The 22,275-nt window shown below is 42.8% G+C and overlaps 1 protein-coding gene across 8 annotated transcripts in view; it reads right to left on the reverse strand.

Annotated features, from left to right (window-relative positions):
• Positions 1–22,275, reverse strand: part of zgc:56622 (uncharacterized protein LOC326033 homolog) — a 92,179-nt gene that overhangs the window by 34,397 nt on the left and 35,507 nt on the right. The window lies entirely within an intron of this gene.

Raw genomic sequence — 22,275 nt, forward strand, 5'->3', positions numbered from 1 at the left:
CTCAATTGAGGCATTCAAGAAAACAATAGATGATTATTTGAATAGAAACAATGTGCAAGGGTACAAGGAAAAGGCAGGGCAATGACACTAGGTCATAATGCTCATTTGGAGAGCAGGTGCAGATACGATGGACTGAATGGCCTCCTTCTGTGCCGTCACAATTCAGTGATTCTGATTCTGTACTAAATCTATAATTTAAATCTATAGTTAAACCAATTAATAAAATTTCAATCAGGGAATGTATAACAGTAGGGAAATTAGTATTGAGTATTAGCACAGAGCAGATCTAGAGGCATTAATTAGAATTAACAGTTCATACAAAAGACCACTACGAAGCATTAGGAAGGATGAGTGTTTCTTGGGTCATAGGTTCCAGGAGGTGCTCGCCCCACAGGTAGTGAGAGTTCAGGATATTGGATGGGTGGCCATGCAGAAGAGTAGGAAGAAACTGGAGGTCCAGGTGTCTACAGGGTCTGTGTCACTACATAAGAACAAATGAATTAGGAGGAGTAGGCCATTCAGCCCCTCCAGCATGCTCCGCCATCTGATAAGATCATGGCTGATCTGATTGTGGCCTCAAATCTACTTTTCAGTCTACCCCCTGCATCCTTTAACATCCTTATCAATCAAGAATCTATCTCAGCCTTAAAAATATTCAATGACCCAGTATCCATTGCTCTCTGGGGAAGAGAATTCCACAGACTAACAACCCACAGAGAAAAAATTCTCTTCAACTCCAATATAAATTTGAGACCTCTTATTTTTAAACTGTGGCCCCCTAGTTCTAGTCTCTCTCAAATGGGGAAACATCCTCTTGGCATCCACCCTATCAAGTCCCCTCAGGATCTTATATGTTTCAATAAAATCATCTCATTCTTTTAAACTCCAATGCTTACATGGTGAACCTGTCCAATCTTTCCTCATAAGATAACCCCTTCATTCCAGGAATCAGCCAAGTGAACCTTCTCTGAACTGCTTATAATGCAATAGTATCCATAAGGGGACCAAAACTGCCCACAGTACTCCAGGTGTAGTCTCACCAATGCCCTATACAGCTGTTACAAAACTTCCCTACTTCTAAAGTCCATTCCCCTTGCAATAAATGCCTACATTCCATTTCCTTTCCTAATCACTTGCTGTACCTTCATACTAACTTTTTGTGAGTCATGTACCAGGACACCCAGATCCCTCTGTACCTCAGAGTTCTGCAATCTTTCTCATTTAAACAATATATTGCTTTCTATTCTTTCTGCCAAAATGGACAAAGTTCACATTTTCCCACATTATACTCCATCCGCCAAGTTTTTGCCACTCACTGAATCTATCAATATTCCTTTGTACTCTCAAACCAGTACTCAGCATTGGAGACTGGAGCAAATGACAACATCTTGAAGGAGTGCAGTTCAGAACATGGCACCAATGGGCAAGGGAATGCAAAGGGGGGAGCAGCAAGGTGTAGAAATGCAACTGTTCTAGAAAATTCCAGAGTTAGTGGAACAGATAGACATTTCTGTTAGCGCCATCATCTTTCTCACATGGCGTGTTGTGTCTCTGGTGCCAAGATAAAGGAGACATCATGAAGAGAATATTTTGCAGGGGGAAGTGAGTGAGACAGATGTTGTGCTGCACATTGGTACCAACTACGTAGTTAAAACAGGTATTGAGGTTCTACGGTCAGACTGTCAGGAGCTAATGCCACATGGGACAGTAGAAATAGGAAGATAGGGTGTTCTAATGCGTGGCTCGAGGCATAGTGCAGGAGGGTTTCAAATTCTTGGCCTTACGTAGAATTACAGCACGGAAGCAGACCATTCAGCCCAATCAGTTCATGTCAGCATTTAAATTCTGCTTCAGCCACCTCCCATCTTACCTCATATAAATCTATTATCATAACCTCCATTATCTTCTGCTATTCACTTTAACATACTCTGTGGTAGAGGGTTCCACGTTGTCGCCACTCTTTGGATAAAGAAGTTTCTTCTGAATTCCTTATTGGATTTCTTGGTGACTACCTCATATTAGTGAGATAGTTAGAATGCTTTTCCTTGCGGGGAACAGCATTTGTGTCCATGCTATCAAAATCTTTTATAAATTTAAAGACCTCTATTAGGTCACCCCTCAGCCTTCTCTTGTCAACAGAGGAGATCAAGCCTGTCAATGCTTTCCTGATTTGCAGAACTATGCATTTCTCGTAACATCCTTGTAAATCTTGTCCACACCCCTCCAGTGCCTCAATATTTTTTATAATATGGCAACCAGAACTGCATTGGGATTAGTTCTGGGGCAGGAGGCACCTATTCAAAAAGGATGGATTGTACCTCAAAAGGACTGGGACCAATGTGCTCATGGCGAGTATGGTTGGACTTGGAATTGGCAGGGGAATGAGCACCAGGATATATAAGTAGAAAAGAGGAATAACGTGTAAAGGAGTGATTGTTGGATAAAACTACAGAAATAAGTAGATGTATATTAGATAGAAGCGTATTAAGAAGGACTACAAGGAATACAGGGTTACAAAGCATATATGCAAGTGTGATAAATGACTTAGTAAGCTACAAGCACAAATATCTATGTGGGAATATGATATAGCAGCAGTGACTGAAACATGACTTAAAAATGGTGAGGACTGGATGCTTAACATTCAAAGATACAAAGAGTTCAAAAATGATAGGGAAAGAAAAAAAAGGAGGCAGGTGGTGGCACTGTTTAGGGAAGACATTGTAGTGTTCAAAAGAGAGGATGTACTTGAGGGGATAAAGACAGAATCCATTTGATTAGAGTTGAGATTAAAATGGGGATGATCACACTAATTGGCGTATTCTGTAGTGTATCCAAATAGTGAAAGATGGGGGAGCAAATTTGCAGGGAGTTGACAGAGATCTAACAGAGATATACAAGAACTAGAGAGTGGTGATATTGGAGGCCTCAAGTACCCAAATATCAATTAGCACAATGTTAGTGTAAAGGGTAAGATGATGGGGGGGTGGGGTGGGCGGGAGAGGAGGAATATCCGAAATGCGTTCAGGAGAACTTCTTTGACCAGTGTGTTCTCGGTCCAACGAGGAGGGAATCATTGCCGGATCTGGTGCTGAGGAAGGAGGTTGGCCCAAGTGAACCAAGTATATGTGGGAGAAGGCTTGGTAAAGAGACCATAAGACGCAGAGGCAGAAGTAGGCTATTCAGCCCATCGAGTCTGCTCCGCCATTCAATGAGATCATGGCTGATCTGAGAATCCTCAGCTCCACTTTCCTGCCTTTTCTCCATAACCCTTGATTCCCTTACTGATTAATCTGTTTATCTCAGCCTTGAATATACTTAATGACCCAGTCTCTACAGCCCTCTGTGGTAAAGAATTCCACAAATTGACTACCCTCAGAGAAGAAATTGCTCATCTGTTTTAAATGGGCGCCCCCTTACTCTGAGATTATACCCACTGGTCCTAGACTCTCCCACAAGTGGAAACAACCTCTCAGCATCTACCCCCTCAAGCACCCTAAGAATCTTATGCCAGAATCTTCGATCGGTGTGCGGGGGTGGGTCCCGCTCGCTGATGCGTAAAATGATGCGCAGTGACGTCAGGCGTGCGTCACTCAGATCTTCAGTTTGGCTGGCACACACTGGAGTCGGTTGCATGCCCGCCGACCTGTCAAAGGCCTATTAAAGCCATTTAAGTATCAATTAAAACACGTAACTGAGCTGCCCGTCCAACATTAAGGTTGGTGGGCAGGCGAAGAGCCCAGGCAGCCGTCATATTTATCATGGCACCTCATCCACGGGTGGGATGAGGTTTCATGAAGGTTTTTAAACTTCAATAAAAATTTTCAATAAAATTCACAGACATATCCCAGCTCATGTGACACTGTCACATGAGGGTCTATGTCTTAAACGTTTTTTTCTTTCTTTACTTAAATTTTTAAAAATCAAACTGATTTCCCTAAGGCAGATCTGTGATTCAGGGAGGTTCCTGAGCTCTTTTGCACACATGTGCGAAAGGGCACAGGCCCTGACTCAGCCTCCTCCTCCCGCCCGCACAGGGAGCGTGTCACGCTGAGTGGGCCTTAATTGGCCCGTCCACAAAAAATGGCGGCGCGCAGCCGATCGCGGGCGGTGATTGGCTGTGCACCCACCCTCCCAGCACCCCCCCACAACAGGGAGAAAATGCTCCCCTATGTGTTTCAGTAAGGTCACCTTTCATTCTTCTAAGCTCCAATGAGTACTGGCCCAACCTACTCAACCTCTCCTCATAAGAAAATCCCTCCATCCCCGGGATTACCTGAGTGAACCTTCTCTGGACTGCCTCCAATGCCAGTGTATCTTTCCTTAGATAAGGGGACCAAAACTGTTCACAGTATTCTAGGTGTGGTCTAACTAGTGTCTTGTATAGTTTTAGCAAGACTTCTCCATTTTTATACTCCATTCCCTTTGAAATAAAGGCCAACATTCCATTTGCCTTAAGATAAAAGCAAAATACTACGGATGCTGGAAATCTGTAACAAAAACAGAAAATGCTGGAAAAACTCAGCAGGTCTAACAGCATCTGTGGAGAGAAAGACAGAGTTAACATTTCAAGTCTGTAAGACTCTTCTTTAGCTCTGAAGAAGTCATACAGACTCAAAACATTAACTTTGTCTTTCTCTCCACAGATGCTTATACGTGCTGAGATTTTTAAGCATTTTCTGGTTTTGATTTCATTTGCCTTAACTATTACCCGCTGAACTTGTATGCTAGCTTTTTGGGATTCATGCACGAGGACTCCAAATCCCTCTATGCTGCAGCTTTCTTCAGTCTTTCTCCGCTTAAATAATATTCAGCTCCTCTATTCTTCCTGCCAAAGTGCGTAACCTCACACTTTCCCACATTATATTCCATCTGCCACATTTTTGCCCACTCACTTAACCTGTCTATATCCCTCTGTAGACTTTGTGTCATCTTCATCACTTGCCTTCCCACCTATTTTTGTGTCATAGCACAAACTTGGCAATAGTACATTCATTTCCTTCATCCAAGTCATTAATATAAATTGTAAATAATTGTGGCCCCAGCACTGATCCCTGTGGTACTCCACTAGTTACAGGTTGCCATCCTGAAAATGCCCCCTGTATCCCACTCTGTTGCCTATTAGTTAGCCAATCCTCTATCCATGCTAATATATTACCAAAACATCATGGGCTCTTATCTTATTATGTAGCCTTATGTGCGATGCCTTATCAAACACCTTATGGAATTCCAAATATATTACATCTACTGGTTCCCCTTTATCTATCCAGCTTGTTACCTCCTCAAAGAATTCTAATAAATTTGACAGGCATGATTTCCCCTTCATGAAGCCATGTTGACTCTGCTTGATTAGATTATGTAATTCTAAATGCTCTGCTATTACATCCTTTATAATAGACTGCAATATTTTCCCAATGAGTGATCATCATATCATAAGGTTTAATTAGTAATGGAGAAAAGCAAGGAACAATCTACAGTAGAACTTCTAAACTGGCAAAGGGCTAACTTCAGTGGGACAGGAGGGGGTCAAGCCAGGGGAAAATTGAACTAAAGACTGACCTGAAAAACTGTAATAGGACGACGAGTGATCTTTAAGATGATGTTTCAGGTACATTCCAACAAGGGTGGAAGGTAAGGACTGCAAAGCCAGGGCTCCTTGGAAGATGTAAGGGATAGAGAATATAATGAAACAAAAACGGTGTATGACACGTCAGGTGAATTGTTCAAACAAGAAGTAGGCCAAATACAATAAGTTAAGAAGGGAAGTGAAGAAGAAAATACTGGCAAAGAGGGAATATTGTTACAAGTATGGGATTTACGAGATGATTATGTTTGCTATTATGGTTATGACAGCACTGTTGATGACCCCTTCGATTATTTTGCTGATGACGGAGAGTAGACGGATGGGGTGGTAATTGGCTGGGTTGGATTTGACCTGCTTTTTGTGTGCAGGACATACCTGGACAATTTTCCACATAGCCAGTTAGATGCCAGTGTTGTAGCTGCACTGGAACAACTTGGCTAGGGGCACAGCAAGTTCTGGAGCACAAGTCTTCAATACTATTGCTGCGATATTGTCAGGGCCCATGGCCTTTGCCCTATCCAGTGCCTTCAGCTGTTTCTTGATATATGGAGTGAATCGAATTGGCTGAAGACTGGCATCTGGGATGCTGGGGACCTCATCAGCCCATCAGCAGGAGGTTTCCTTGACCTGTGAGACTTCATGGGGCCAGATTTGATGTTGAGGACTCCCAGGGCAACTCCCTCCTGACAATATACCACTGTGCCGCCAGCTCTGCTGGGCCTGTCCTGCCGGTGGGACAGGACATACTTAGGGATGGTGACAGTAGTGTCAGGGACATTATCTGTAAGGTATGATTTTGTGAGGATGACTATCACAGGCTTGACTAGTCTGTGAGACAGCTCTCTCAATTTTGGCACTAGCCCCCAGATGTTAGTTAGGAGGACTTTGCAGGGTCGACAGGGGTGAGATTACTGTTGCTGTTTCTGGTGCCTAAGTTGATGCCAGTTGGTCTGTCTGGTTTCATTCCTTTTTGGTGACCTTGTAGTGGTTTGTTACAACTGAATGGCTTGCACGCTCATTTCAGAGTCAACCACATTGCTGTGTGTCTGGATTGACGTGTAGAGCAGATCAGGTAAGGATAACAGATTTTCTTTCTAAAGGGCATTAGTGAACCAGATGAGTTTTTACAACAATTGGCAATGGTTTCACAGTCATCATTAGACTTTTAATTCCAGATTTTTATTGAATTCAAATTCCACCATCGGCCATGGCGGGATTCAAACCTGGGTCCCCAGGTAAATCTTGGGTCTCTGGATTACTAGCCCAGCAATAACACCACTATGCCATCGCCTCCCTCCTCTCCCGTTGCACTTTCCAGTGCCTAGGTCAATGCTGGATAGTTCGTCCAGTTTCATTCCTTATAGACTTCATAGCAGTTTGATACAACTGAGTGGCTCACAAGGCTATTTTAGAGGGAATTTATGAGTCAACTACATTGCTGTGGGTCTGGAGTCACATGTAGGGCAGACTAGGTAAGGACAGCAGATTTCCTTCCCTAAAGGTCATTAGTGAACCAGATGGGTTTTTACAACAGTTGATTGCTAATTCATGGTCAACATTATTGAGACTAGCTTTTAATTCCAGATTTATTAATCAAATTTACATTCCACCAGCTGCCATGGTGGGATTTGAACCTGTGTCTCCAAAGCATTTGCCTGGGCCTCTGGATTACTAGCCCAGTGACAATACTGCCTCCCACTTATACAGTAACAAAATGTGAAATCTTGTCCTGTCATCCTTTCAGCTATTAACTGGAAGCTCTAATTTATTTTTTTTAAAGTTAACATCTCTACAGAGATTGTAACAAATTGGGGGCTTTTGCAGGATTTTGAATCCACAGGATGAGATGAGGACACTGGGTTTGGTCAAAGTGTAAACAAATAAGATTTCTTTTGCAGTATTCATTGAAAATTAAAATGGCTGTATGCATTGCTGAAGCTTCCCTCGAGAAAGAGGACTGAGTGCCTTCCAACAGTTAACCAAGGTGAACTTGAAGGCAATACGAGAGGAGTTAGGAATTGATTTAAAACTAGGTGCTAAGTAGGCAGGATAACTGAAATATTGGCTCAGTGCCTGAACCTGGGGGGAGGAAGAGAAAAGTACTCCAGAAAAAACACAGATTGAGTTGACTAAATGCAGTTACAAATTAAGCAACTTGAATTGTAAAGAGATGGAGCAAAGCAAAAATGTGAGCTTGAAGCCATTAGCAGCAAAACAAATTCTCATTTATAAGAGAAAGAATTTTAAGTGCCTATGGTAACAGGGTTTGAATTCTTAGCTGTTACATGCATTTGGTTGACATGTTAAACTCCATGATGCTGCCAAGGAGGAATGTTTAATGGTAAAATGTAACAGCACAGGGAAAGGGGGTGAGGGTGGTGGTGGTGGTTGGGTGGGGGGCACAGGGGAATATCACTTGTACTATACGTAACAAGTTAGTTGTTAAAATGTGTAGAATGTTTAGAGTTGCTATCTTTTGACAGGTGTTTCTTGAAAACTCATCATTACTGTGATGACTTTTCATCTCTTAGGAGGGAGGTGTCACAAATACGAGGTTTATGAGATTGTGTTTTGAGACTGTGTCTTTAAATTTAGAGTAAAATGAAGGGGCTCATGTGACCGGTTCTGAAGTTCACCCGACAACAGGTTTGAGTGACGTGGCTGTTAATGATTGAAGGGAGGCCCAGATTGTTTTGCTGGGAAGAATGTGTAAGGCGAACACACTTGGAGACAATGGCAGCAGCATGTGTTTTACAATAGTTAGACTGCAAGTCTCCAAAGTTTCAAGTGGTGTTGAGAATGTCAGGCTGTAAACAGTTATGCTTTAAACTGCCTATTTAATTTCAAGATAGAAAAGAATTTGGGTTAGAAGAATAGCTAATCAGCATTTCTACAAAGCCCATGTGATTCATGTTGCCATGGAAATGGGCTTTGAGAGGGGAGGGGTTCTAGATATATAGATGAAACTCTCAAATACACAGCTAGCCTGTCAAGGTCTGAGAGAGAGAGAGACAGACAGACAGCAGCTATAGGCTGAACATCTCAATGGTTCACTGCACAGGAATGTAGGTACGAGCTCACACTCTGATTAAAAAGAGCAAATTCATGAGGATTTAGAATGAGGTGGGAAGATTTGTCTAGCCTTAGCTAGTGAAAGAATCTCAGGGAAACTCCTCACCCTGAAGGAAAGTTCTGGGGTTTGTAATGCCAGTAAAGATAAATAAGTTCTTAAAATATGAACTTAATTCAATTGGACTCTATGAAATTAACTTTTGCCTTTTAAAATGAACCATATGGTTTGCAAAGATGGCTGAAGGTCAGCTGACCTGACTTGTGTATACAAGAACTAACTCATGCCTCTGAACAACCATTAAAACGTAAATGCCTGTGGGTGAAGTCCTCTCCTTTGAAAAGGTATTCTGGATACGAAATCACTTGTGGAATGTCTAGCTCCTATTGTCTGGATATTTCCCAAAACTTAAATTCAATGGTCACCCCACACTCAGTATCTACAAACTTGAAACTTAACAAAGAGAGATATGAAGAAGCCAGTTTATCACAAACAGGTGTGAATGGCCACCATTCATCCCCCATTGTGTAGCAATGGCTTCTAAGTTTGAATAACTTGTGTGGACAATGAAAGTATTGAGCATGTGGTCACATGATTGAAACTGACTTCAGCTAACACATCTTATTAATCAAAGGACAGGCCAGAGACAGGTCAGTCTAGAGATCACCAGCGCACATGAGAAACTATCCTCAAATAAGGAGAAAGTAACCCTGTTTAATACAACTAGTCAACACAGGCAGAGAGATTTGCTTTCACTTACAAAGATTCATCTCTAAAGAAGCCCGACCACAACTCCATGTGGATCCCAGAAGCTTTCAACCTACATTTTTATCTTTAAAGAACCATGAATAAAAAAACTATTAGGTGTGCAACGTTTGCATCTTAAGGGACTAATTTAAATACATGATTTACTTCTTGTTATTCTGTGAACAACTTAAGTGCATGCTTTGAATCTAGAATAAGTCTCCACTTGGTGTGTATCTGCATGTTTGAGGGAGCGAGTGCTTTTGCCACATTTAACTTTTCTTTTGATTCAAACTTTCCAGAAATCCTGTTTCATGTCTATAATTAAAACTTAACACACTCAAAGGGTTTAAAACACTCCCTCTAAATATACATCTTGTTGCAAACAACCAAGAGGTGAGTGAAAAGGGGAAATGTTATCCCACTATCATCTCTCCCTGTCTGTAACAGGTTATAAGTTACCAGGCTGGGAAAGGAAATGAATTTAAGTTTATCCTTGGGAGCTAAGATTCACTTTGGACTGGTTCCAGGAAAATTCAATGTCTACTTAAAAACAATGTAAAGTATGCCCATGAAGTAGGTTTGTCAGTTGTGTTAAAACTGAAAGATGTTCTTTTCTATAGTTTAAAGTATAAGCTGCCTACATAAGTAGTGTTTCGTCAAAGTGCTTTTAGTTTGTTTGTTATGGTAGAAGTCTCAAAATGCAAAATCTTGCCATTTCATCCTTTCGGCTATTAACTGGAAGTTCAAATTTCTTTTTTTAAAGTTAACAGTCTCGATGGAAATTGTAGCAATGTGAGTAGAGAATGGCAGTTAACATATAAAAGAGGGAATTCAAAAATGTTTTACTGGCATGTAAATAGTAAGTGGGTAGTTAGAGTCTGGATGGGTCCTATTAGGGGCTATGAGGGGTTTATATGCTTAGAGGCTCAGGGCAAGGCTAGAATACTTAATTGTATTAGTGTTTACTAAGTAAGGTGATGCTATCAAAATATTGGTAGGAGTGGAGATGGTAGAGGTAACTGATGGGGTGAAAATTGATAGGAAGGATGTACTGGAAAGACTGGCTATGCTTAGTGTGGATAAGTTGCCTGGTCTGGATAACTTGCATCCCGGGCTGCTAAATGAAATCTGAGTGGAGATAGCGGAAGGGTGTGCTATAAACTTCCAAATTTCCCTAGATACGTAGGAGATGCCAGGGGATGGAGAGTAGATAATGTGTCACCTTTACTCCAGAAAGAGATTAAGGGCATTCTTGGCAACTGCAAGCCAGTCAATTTAATATCAGCGGTGGGTAAGGTGGTGTTGGAAACAATCATCAGGGGAAATAAATATCAGCAGGCACTTGCAGAGGTTTCAGTTAATTATGCAGAACCAGCAGGGATTTTAAAAAGGCAGATTACCTTCAACTAATATAATTGAATTTCTTGATACAAGCATACAAATTAGGAGGAGTAGGCTACTAGACCCCTTGAGCTTGCTCCGCTATTCAATAAGATCATGGCTGATCTGATTTTAACCCCAACTTCATATTCCTGCCTATCTCTAATAAGCAAGGGGGTGAAAGGTTATCAGGAATCTCTCCACCTCTGCCTTAAAGATATCCAAGGACTCTGCCTCAACCACCTTTTGAGGAAGGGAGTTCCAAATTTCCACAACCCTCAGAAAAAAAACATTTCCTCATCTGTCCTTAATGGGCGACCCCTTATTTTGAAACAGTGACCCCAAGTTCTAGATACTCCCATTAGAGGAAACATCCTCTCCACATCCACCCTCTCAATTCCCATCAGGATCTTTATTTGTTATTCATTTACAGGATGTGGCATCACTGGCTGGGTCAGTATTTATTGCCCATCCCTAATTGCCCTTGAGAAGGTGGTAGTGAGCTGCCTTCTTGAATCGCTGCAGTCCATGTGGTGTACACCCAGTGCTGTTAGAAAGGGAGTTCCAGAATTTTGACCCAGCGACAGTGAAGAAGCAGCGATATATTTCCAAGTCAGGATGGTGAGCGACTTGGAGGGAACTTCCAGGTGGTGGTGTTCCCATCTATCTGCTGTCCTTGTCCTTCTAGATGGTGGTGGTCATGGTTTGGAAGCTGCTGCCTAAGGAGCCTTGGTGAGTTTCTGCAGTGCATCTTGTAGGATGGTACACACTGCTGCAAATGTGTGTCGGTGGTGGAGGGAGTGAATGTTTGTGAATGTGGTACCAATCAAGTGGGCTGCTTTGTCCTGAATGGTGTCAAGCTTCTTGGGTGTTGTTGGAGCTGCACTCATCCAGGCAAGTGGGGAGTATTCCATCACACTCCTGACTTGTGCCTTGTAGATTGTGGACAGATTTTGGGGAGTCAGGAGGTGAGTTACCCATCGCACGGTTCCTAGCCTCTGACCTGCTCTTGTAGCCACAGTATTTATATTGTTGGTCCAGTTCAGTTTCTTGTCAATGGTAACCCCCAGGATATTGATACTGGGGGATTCAGTGATGGTAATGCCACTGAACATCAAGGGGTGATGGTCAAATTCTCTCTTGTTGGAGATGGTCACTGCCTAGCACTTGTGTGGCGTGAAAGTTAGTTGTCACTTGTCAGCCCAAGCCTGAATATCGTCCAGGTCTTGCTACATTTGGACAGGGACTGCTTCAGTATCTGTGGAGTCACAAATGGTGCTGAACATTGTGCAGTCATCAGCGAACATCCCCATTTCTGACCTTATGATGGAAGGAAGGTCATTGATGAAGCAGCTGAAAATGGTTGGGCTGAGGACACTACCCTGAGGAACTGCTGCAGTGATTTCCTGGAGCTGAGATAACTGACCTCCAACAAGCACAGCCAAATTTCTTTGTGCTAGGTATGACTTCAAACAGTGGAGAGTTTGTCCCCTGATTCCCATTGACTTCAGTTTTGCTAGGGCTCCTTGATGTCACACTTGGTCAAATGCAGCCTTGATGTCAAGGGCAGTCATATGTTTCAATCAAGTTGCTTCTTATTCTTCTAAACTTGAGCGGTTACAAGCCTAGCTTGTCCATCCATTCATCATAAGACAACCTGCCCAATAACCTAGTAAACCTTCTCTGAACTGCTTCTAATGCATTTACATCTTTCCTTAAATAAGGCGACCAATACTGTACACAATACTCCAGATGTGGCCTCACCAACACTCAGTATAACTGAAGCATAACCTCCCTACTCTTGTATTCAATTCCCCTTGCAAATAAACGATAACATTCGATTAGCTTTGCTAATTACGTGAAGCACCGGCATAATATCCTTTTGCAATTCATGCACCAGGACACCCTCTGCATCTCAGAGATGTACAATTTCTCACAGTTTAGATGATATGGCACTTTTTTATTCGTCCTGCCAAAACAGACCACCTCACATTTTCCTACATTGTACTCCATTTTCCAGATCTTTGCCTGCTCACCTAACCGATCTATATCCTTTTGTAGCTTCCTTACGTCCACTTCACAACTTACTTTCCTACCTATTCTTGTGTCATCAGCAAATTTAGCGACCATACTATAGGTCCCTCCGTCCAAATCATTTATATAAATTGTAAAGAGTTGAGGCCCCAGCACTGATCACTGTGGCACACCACTCGTTATATCCTGCCAACCAGAAAATGAGCCATTTATGCCTACTGTTTCCTGTTAGCTAGCTATTTTTCTATCCATGCTGATATGTTACCCCCTACACCGTGAGCTTTTATTTTCTGCAAAAACCTTTGATGAGGCATCTTATCAAATGCCTTCCGAAAATCTAAGTACAGTACAATGACCGGTTCCCCTTTATCCACAACACCTGTTACTTCTTCAAAGAACTCCAATAAACTGGTTAAACATGATTTCCCTTTCACAAAGCCATGTTGACTCTGCCTGAACTTATCGAAGTGCCCTGTTATAATGTCGTTAATAAGAACTTCTAACATTTTCCCTATGACAGATGTTAAGCTAATTGGGCTATAGTTTCCTGCTTTCTGTCTCCCTCCCTTTTTGAATAAAGGAGCTACATTAGCTATTTCCCAATCTAACTGAATCTTCCCCAAATCCAGGGGATTTTGGAAAATTAAAACCAACTCATCAACCATCTCACTGGTCACTTCTGTTAAGACCCTAAGATGAAAGCCAACCGGAAACCGGGAACTTGTCAGTCTGCAGTTCCAACAATTTACTAAGTACCACTTCCCTGGAGATTGTAATTTTCTTGACTTTCTCCCTCCCTTCCATTTCCTGATTTGCAGCTATTTCTGGGATGTTATTTGTATCCTCTGTAGTGAAGACTGATGCAAAAACCTATTCATCAGTCATCTCCTTACTTTCCATTATTAATTCCCCAGACTTAATTTCTATTAGGCCAACGCTCACTTTGTTAACTCTTTTCTTTTTTAAATACCTATAGAAACTCTTACTATTTGGCTTTATATTTCTAGCTAGCTTTCTCTCATACTCTAATTTTTCCCAATTTATTAATCCTTTAGTCACTCTTTGCTGTTTTTTATATGCTGTCCAATCTTCTGACTTGCTACCCATCTTGGCACAATTATAAGCTTTTTCTTTAAGTTTGATAATATATTTAACAGTTTTAGTTAACCTTGGATGTTATCCTCCCCTTGGAATTTTTCTTTGTTGTAATATATCTATTGTATGTATTCTGAAATCTCCTCTTAAATGTCTGCCACTGCATCTCTATTGGCCTATCATACCCTCAAAATTGCCCTTATATAAGTTTAAAATATTAGTCTTAGACTCAGTCTTCTCTCCCACAAACGGAATGTAAAATTAAATATTATGATCACTGCTACCTAGGGACCTGTTCACTATGAGGTCATTAATTAATCTTGTCTCTTTGCACAATACCAGGTCTAGTGTAGCCTGCTCCCAGGTTGGCTCCAGAATGTGCTGATTGAAGAAATCTGAAAACATTCTATTATTCGTCATCTATGCTCCCTTTGCTCATCTGGTTGTTCCAGTCTATGTATAGATTAAAATCCCCCCCCCACCCACCCATGTTATCTCCCCACCCCCCCACCATAGCCTTTCTAACAAGCTATTTCTCTAAGATCCTGGTCCTCAAATACTCTTTTTTCCTCAGTTGGCTGAAGGCTGAACTGGCACATTGGAAGCAATGATGGACTTTGTTATCGAAGTCTGCCTTCGTCAAAGGTTATCAGATGTAGATGATAATGTGAAATTCAAAACAAACAGATCAGCTATGATCTTATTGAATGGCAGAGCAGGCTCGGGAGCTGAATGGCCTACTTCTGCTCCTAATTCATACGTTCTTCTTTGATACCATGGAGGCCTGTGCACCACTCCCACAAGAAACTTTTTGTTTTTATCATTCCTCATCACTATTCAAACCTCTTCTATATCCTCGTTTCCTGAACTTAGGTCATCCCTCTCTATTGTGTTAATGTTGTCTTTAATTAACACAGTTACACCTCCATCTTTTCCTAACTTCCCAACATTCCTAAAAGGCACGTATCCTTCAATGTTCAGGTCTCTCAATCTATCCTATCCTGTAGCTATATCTCTGTAATGGCTATTAGATCGTACTTATTTATCTCTTTATTTGTCCTTTTATTATTTTTTTAACCTCTAGCCTTATCTATTGGTATATGCTTGGACTTGTACTCTCTATCCCTTCCTGTCATGGTCTGTTTATCATTTCCCAAATTAATATCTTCCTCTCTACCTTGCCCCTACCCTTCGATATATGACATCTTCCCACATTTGATCCCTTGCCCCCACTATTTAGTTTAAAGCCCTCTCTACTTCCCTCATTATGCAATTCTGCAAGAACACTGGTCCCAGCACGGTTCAGGTGTAAACCGCCCAACAGTACAGCCCCCACTTTCCCCAGTGCTAGTGCCAGTGTCCCACGAACCAGAACCCACTTCTCCCACTCCAGTCTTTGAGCCACGCATTCATCTCCAATCTTATTTGCCCTATGCCAATTTGTACGCGGCTCAAGAGATCAGCGATTACCACTTTTGAGGTTCTGCTTCTTAATTTGGTATCTAGCTCCTCATACTGACTATGCAGAACCTTTTTCTTTGTCCTGTTAAGTCATTGGTACCTACATGGACCACCGGAACTGGATTCTCCCCCTCCCACTGCAAGTCCTACTCCAGACCTGAGCAGATGTCCCGAACCCTGGCACCAGGCAGGCAACATGGGCTTCTGGACTCTCGCTCTTTACTGCAGAGAACCGTGTCAATCCCCCTCACTATACTATCCCATACTACCACTACATTTCTGTTTGCACCTCCTGTACCATGGTCAGTCTGATCATCTACCCTGCACACCTCGCTTTTGTCCACATAGGTCGTGAGCACCTCAAACTTGTTTGACAAGTGCAAAGTCTAAGGCTCCTCCAGTACTATTTGCTTGGTCACTTTACTTGCCTCACTCATGGTCACATCCTCCTGTTCCTCACCACTGACCAAAGCAGACAACCCTATTCTAAGAGGTGTGACTGTCTCCTGGAACAAAGTGTCCAGGTATTTCTCCCCTCCCTTATGCTGTGCAGTGTCTGAAGTTCGGCTTCCAGATCAATAATCGTGATCTGGAATTCCTCTGGCTGCTTACACTTTCTGCAGACGTGTTTTTGCTCCATCACCTTGGTGTCCAAAAGCTCCCACATTTCACAGCTGCAACATAACACCTGTCCTGCCATTGTTACTTGTGTTATTTAGTTAATTTTTAATTTAATAACTTACTTAATTAACTTTAGAGTAATTCTTATATATGTTACAATTTACTGTGCTTATTAAATGCTAGTATCACTGACAACTAAAAGTTATACATTTCTAAACCAAAGAGTTGTGTGTTTTAGGCGTTTATTTTAATTATTTTATTTTAATTTTAAAGTTTTAGTTCATTTTTATTTATAGATCTACCTTAACTCCCGTGTCCTATGCTGGCTATTAAAACACTGAGCCTAACAGTAAGCACTTACCGGCAAATCAACTTACAAAGGTTTGTTCCGATACTATTTTCAAACATAGGAGTGGAATAAACCTTAACTATTTACTAGGTACTCACCAAACAGCTAGCTTCTTCGTCAACCAAACTGCTTCTTTGCTGCGGCGCACTATTTGTTTTCCCACGCCATTTTCAATCTCCCGCCCATCTCTCCACTCACACTGTTTTCAATCTCCCAACCTCCACTCACGCTATTTTCAATCTCCCAACCTCCACTCGCGCTGTTTTCAATCTCCCGACCTCCTCTCCACTCGCGCTGTTTTCAATCTCCCGACCTCCTCTCCACTCGCGCTGTTTTCAATCTCCCGACCTCCTCTCCACTCGCGCTGTTTTCAATCTCCCGACCTCCTCTCCACTCGCGCTGTTTTCAATCTCCCGACCTCCTCTCCACTCGCGCTGTTTTCAATCTCCCGACCTCCTCTCCACTCGCGCTGTTTTCAATCTCCCGACCTCCTCTCCACTCGCGCTGTTTTCAATCTCCCGACCTCCTCTCCACTCACACTGTTTTCAATCTCCCAACCTCTTCTCCACTCACGCTGTTTTCAATCTCCCGACCTCCTCTCCACTCACACTGTTTTCAATCTCCCGACCTCCACTCACGCTATTTTCAATCTCCCGACCTCCTCTCCACTCGCGCTGTTTTCAATCTCCCGCCCACTTCTCCACTCGCGCTGTTTTCAATCTCCTGACCTCCTCTCCACTCACGCTGTTTTCAATCTCCCGCCCACTTCTCCACTCACGCTGTTTTCAGTCTCCTGACCTCCTCTCCACTCGCACTGTTTTCAATCTCCCGCCCACCTCTCCACTCACACTGTTTTCAATCTCCCGACCTCCACTCGCGCTGTTTTCAATCTCCCGCCCACTTCTCCACTCACGCTGTTTTCAGTCTCCTGACCTCCACTCACGCTGTTTTCAATCTCCTGACCTCCTCTACACTCACGCTGTTTTCAATCTCCCGACCTCCTCTCCTCTCGCACTGTTTTCAATCTCCCGACCTCTTCTCCACTCACGCTGTTTTCAATCTCCCGACCTCCTCTCCACTCACACTGTTTTCAATCTCCCGACCTCCACTCGCGCTGTTTTCAATCTCCCGACCTCTTCTCCACTCACAGTTTTCAATCTCCCAACCTCCACTCACGCTGTTTTCAATCTCCCGCCCACCTCTCCTCTCACGCTGTTTTCAATCTCCCGACTGCCTCTCCACTCGCGCTGTTTTCAGATTCCTGACCGCCTCTCTGCTCGTGCTAATGAAGTAACAGTAGTAAATGGTTAAGGTTTATTCTGTTCCAAGTTTTAAAATAGTATAGGAACAAATGCTGGAAAAACTCAGCATGTCTGTCAGTACCTGTGGAGAGAGAAACAGAGTTGACATTTTGAATCTGTATGACTCATGAGTCATACAGACTCAAAACATCAAAACATATGGGAGCTTGGGCTTCATAAATAAAGATATTGAGTACAAAAGCAGGGAAGTTATGCTGATCCTTTATAAAGGGAGGAGAGGAGAAGAGAGTGCAAGAGGACCCCCTTGGGGCAGGTAGTCAGCATCACCTAGAGGAGAGTGAGAGAGGAGGACCCCAAGCCAGGCAGTCAGCAGCACCGAGAGGAGGATCCTGGGACAGGCAGTCAGCAGCACCTAGAGGAGAGTGCGAAAGGAGGAACCCAAGCCAAGCAGTCAGCAGCACCTAACATCACAGGAGAAACATAAATTCATTGGCTGGTAAGAAACTGCTGTTAGGGAGTGTCATCAAGTAGCTGAGAATTAGAAAAACACATTCTTTTTAAAAGTGGGCCAATAACATTTAAGCAAGCAATAGGGAAATAAAGTGAAATCAAGGCCAGGTAAAATAAAGTTGCATAAGTAAACCAAAGTAAAATAAAGTTAATGCAAGGAAAGTAAATTGAAGCCATGGCAGGACTGCTTGGTCGCATGGAATGCGTGTCTTGTAATATGTGGGAGGTTGTGGACACTACCAGTGTCCTAGACAGCCACATGTGCAGAAGTGTCACCAGTCGCAGAACCTTGAGCTCCAGATTTTGGAGCTCAAGCGGCAGCTGGAGTCACTGTGGCACATCCACGAGGCTGAGAGCTCGTGGATAGCATGTTCAGAGAGGTGGTCACATCACAGCTTAGGAGCCTAGAGGCAGAAAGAGAATGGGTAACCGCCAGGCAGTCCAAGAAAATTAGGCAGATAGTGGAGTCCCCTGGGGTCCCCTTCACCAATTGGTTTTCCATTTTGGATACTGGTGAGAGCGTTGGTTCCTCGGAGGAATGCAATCAGAGCTAAGTTTGTGGCACCATAGGTAGCTCTGCTGTACAGGAGGGGAGAAAGAAGAGGGAAAGAGCAATAATAATAGGGGATTCATTTATTCAGGGAACAGACAGGAGTTTCTGTGGCCGTAGCCGTGACTCCGGGATGGTATGTTGCCTCCTTGGTGTCAGGGTCAAGGACGTCATCGAGTAGCTGCAGGACATTCTTCTGGGGGAGGGTGATCAGCCAGAGCTTGTGGTCCATGTTGGTACCAATGACTTAGGTAGGAAAAGGATGAGGTCCTGAAGGCAGACAGGAAGGGGACAAAGCAGGATCTTGAAAGCAGTAATCTCAGTATTACTGCCAGTCCCACGTGCAAGCAAGTATAGAATTAGGAGAATTGAGCAAATAAACACGTGGCTGGAAAGCTGGTGTAGGAGAGAGGGCGTCATATTTCTGAGGCATTGGAATCGGTTCTAGGGAAGGTGGGGCCTGTACAAGTCTGACGGTCTACACCTGAACAGGACTGGGACGAATATCCTCGTAGGCAGATTTGTTAGTGCTGTTGGTGGGGAGAGGGGTGGTGGTTTAAGCTAGATTGGCAGGGGGATGGGAACCTGAGGGCAAATTGAGAGCAGGGAAAGGGAGATGAGAGTTAGTGAGTGACTCTGAAAGGCAGAAGCAGCACAGGTTAAAAAGTGTATAGCACAGGAATTTGGCAGTATTAAAAGGTATATATGTAAATGCAAGGAGCATAGTAAATAAAGCCAATGAGCTGAGGGCACAAAAAGACACATGGCAGCATAATATCATCGCTATAATGGAAACTTGGCATTATTGGTTAAAGAATCAATTACAGCTGTGAGGAGGGATGATTGACTAAATGAAGCATCAAATGAGGCCAAATGGGTGGAGCTCAGAAATAAAAAAGGGGCAGCCACACTGCTAGGAATGTACTATAGACCCTCAAATAGTGGAAGTGAGTTAGAAGAGCAAATATGTAGACAGATTTCAGAGCGCAAAAACAATAGGGCAGTGATCGTTGGGGACTTCAACTACCCTAATATCAATTGGGATACGACCAGTGTGAAGGGCACAGAGGGTACAAAATTCTTAAACTGCATTCAAGAGAACTTTTTCAGCCAGCACGTAACAAACCCTATGAGAGGGGAGCAATTCTAGATTTTGTCTTAGGAAATGTAGCTGGGCAAGTGGATGATGTAACACTAGAGGACATTTTGGAGATAGTGACCATAATATAGTTAGATTTAATATCATCATGGAAAAGGACAAAGATAGAGTAAAAGTTCTAAATTGGGGGAAGACAAATTTTACAAAGCTGAAAGGTGAACAGGCGAGAGTGGACTGGATACAGCTACTTGAAGGACAAACTGTCAAATCAGTGGAGGCAAAGTTGAGATCCTACAGGTACAATGTAGACATGTCCCCACAAAGAAAAATGGTGGTACTGCCAAATCTAGGGCCCCCTGGTTATCTAGAAGCATACAGGGTAAGATAAAGCAGAAAAAGAGAGCTTATGACAGTCACAAAAAGCTTAATACTGTAGAAATTCTAGAGGAGTATAGAAAATTACAGGGGCGAAGTAAAAATGGAACTTAGGAAAACCAAGAGAGTATATGAAAAAATATTGGCAGGTAAAATCAAAGAGAACCCAAAAATGTTTTACCAGTATATTAAGAGCAAGAGAATAACTAAGGAAAGGGTAGGGCCTATCAGAGATGTACATGGTAACTTGAGGGTTGAAGATGCGGGCAGGGTTCTCAATGACTACTTTGTCTCCATCTTCACTAAGGAGAGGGATGATGCAGACATTCTAGTTAAAGAGGAGGAGTGTGAAATATTAGATACAATAAGCATAGTGAGAGAGGAAGTACTGGAGGGACTGACATCCTTGAATATGGATAAATCACCAGGGCCGGATGGATTATATCCCAGCCTGTTGAAGGAAACCAGTAAGGAAATAGGGGATGCACTGAGGATCATTTTCTAGTCCTCACTTGATACAGGCGAGGTACCAGAGGATTGGAGGTCTGCGAATGTTGTACCATAATTTAAAAAGGGTGCGAGGGATAGGCTGGTCAGTCTGACTTCAGTGGTGGGCAAATTATTGGAGACAATTCTGAGAGACAGGATATACTGGCACTTAGAAAGGCATAGATTGATCAGGGATAGTTAGCATGGATTTGTTAGGAGAAGATCGTGTCTCACTAACTTAATAAATTTTTTTGACCATATAGCAAGGAGGATTGATGAGGGTGGTGCTGTGGATGTGGTCTACATGGATTTCAGTAAGGCATCTGACAAGGTCCCACATGGCAGACTGGAAAGGGAAATTAGATCCCATGGGATACAGGGGAAGGTAGCAGGTTGGATCCAAATTTGGCTCAGTGATAGGTGGTCGATGGATATTTTTTGCAAATGGAAAACGGTTCCCAGTGGGTTCCACAGGGCTCAGTGTTGGGGCCCTTGCTGTTTGTTGTATATATTAATGATTTAGACTTAAACATGGGAGGCTCAATTGGGAAATTTGATGACAAAAATTGGCTGTGTAGTTGATAGTGAAGAGGATAGCTGTTGACTCCACAATTATATCAATAGTTTGGTTGAATGGGCTGTGAAGTGGCAAATGGGATATAATTGGAAAAGTGTGAGATAATGCATTTGGGGAGGGCAAACAAAGCAAGAGAATACTCAATAAACGGAAAGTTACTGAGAGGGGTTGGCAGGGCAGGTGGCAGGGCAGGTGGACAAGGTGGTCAAGAAAGCATATGGGATGCTTTCCTTTATTGGGTGAGGTACTGAATACAAAAACAGGGATGTAATGATGGAACTGTATAAAACGCTGGTTAGGCCACAGCTGGAATTTTGTGTAGAGTTCTGGTCACCACATTACAGAAAGAATATAATTGTTCTGGAGAGAGCACAGAGAGATATACAAGAATGTTGCCAGGGCTTGAAAATTGCAACAATGAGGAGAGATTGGATAGGCTAGGGTTGTTTTCCTTAGAACAGAGGAGGCTAAGGGATGGCCTAATTGAGGTGAACAAAATTATGAGGGGCCTAGATAGGGTAGACTGTAAAGACTTGTTCCCCTTAGCTGAGGGGTCAATTACCAGGGGGCATAGATTTAAGGTGATTGGTAAAAGGATTAAAGAGGACATGAGGAAAAATCTTTTCACCCAGAGGGTGGTGGGAGTCTGGAATTCACTGTCTAAGTTAGAGGCTGAAACGCTCAAGTCATTTAAAAAGGTAAAAACAAAAAAACTGCGGATGCTGGAAATCCAAAACAAAAACAGAATTACCTGGAAAAACTCAGCAGGTCTGGCAGCATCGGCGGAGAAGAAAAGAGTTGACGTTTCGAGTCCTCATGTTCTGTCGAAGGGTCATGAGGACTCGAAACGTCAACTCTTTTCTTCTCTGCCGATGCTGCCAGACCTGCTGAGTTTTTCCAGGTAATTCTGTTTTCATTTAAAAAGGTACCTGGATCTGCCTCTGAACTGCTGTAACCTGCAAGGCTACGGACCAGTTACTGGAAAGTGGGATTTAAATGTGCGTCTAGTTTCTTTTTCTCCTTTTTGGCCAGCACAGACAAAATGGGCTGAATAGCCTCTGTCTGCATCGTAACT

Source organism: Carcharodon carcharias, chromosome 7 (assembly GCF_017639515.1).
Source record: "Carcharodon carcharias isolate sCarCar2 chromosome 7, sCarCar2.pri, whole genome shotgun sequence".
Classification (NCBI taxonomy): domain Eukaryota; kingdom Metazoa; phylum Chordata; class Chondrichthyes; order Lamniformes; family Lamnidae; genus Carcharodon; species Carcharodon carcharias.